The sequence below is a fragment of the Fukomys damarensis genome, unplaced genomic scaffold (genome assembly GCF_012274545.1).
Source record: "Fukomys damarensis isolate Sample0158 unplaced genomic scaffold, DMR_v1.0_HiC HiC_scaffold_26, whole genome shotgun sequence".
In the NCBI taxonomy this organism is placed as follows: domain Eukaryota; kingdom Metazoa; phylum Chordata; class Mammalia; order Rodentia; family Bathyergidae; genus Fukomys; species Fukomys damarensis.
This window is the reverse complement of record NW_022900938.1, coordinates 32,703,199-32,703,878: the sequence shown is the minus strand read 5'-3', so window position 1 is coordinate 32,703,878 and position 680 is coordinate 32,703,199.

Below are 680 nucleotides of genomic sequence, written 5' to 3'. Positions count from 1 at the left end.
CCGGCGCGGCCCGCCGCCCTCCGGGCAGAGTCTGTGTGCCGTGAAGTCGCTGTCATGTGCTTAAACGAAGCTCGTAGAAGCCAAGGATAGATTTCACAGGAACGTAGTGCCTTGTACTGAAAGACGCGCTTTCGCTGCTATTAGGAAGCACTTAAAAAAATTGGGGAGGTCGTTTCCCTTGCAGCTCTGCCACCATCTGCTGTGTGGACTGAGTCAGCGTGAGGTAAATTTGCAGCCGCGCGCTCCTCTCGGAGGCAGTGTGCTTCCTTGGTCCTTTAAAATATGATCATTTCTCTTCGCTTCCAACAAGGATTGGGTACCTTATGAAGTGACGCTGGCAGTGTGTCTGAGAAGTTGCTGCGGTTCTAAGGAAATCAGAGTTTGGATTTGGGAGGCCCAGTGGGAATCAAAGTTTGTGTCCCAGTTGGAATTCGGGTTTCCTTTTCATATCCCCGAGAGAAGGCGTCGGGGTGAGGGCGGAGAGGGATGGAGGGTGTAGTGTGAAAACTCAGAGGTGCTGTTTTCGACCGTATATTTGCGAGAAAGACAAAGGAAGAAAGAAGAAGGAGAGCACGCGGTTAGCGCTTCTTTCTGGCTCCCGCCTTCCCGCCCCACGCTGCCCGCGCCATCTTAACTCGGGTTCAGTGGCCCCAGGCGGAGCGCGGCGGCCGCAGGAGTTG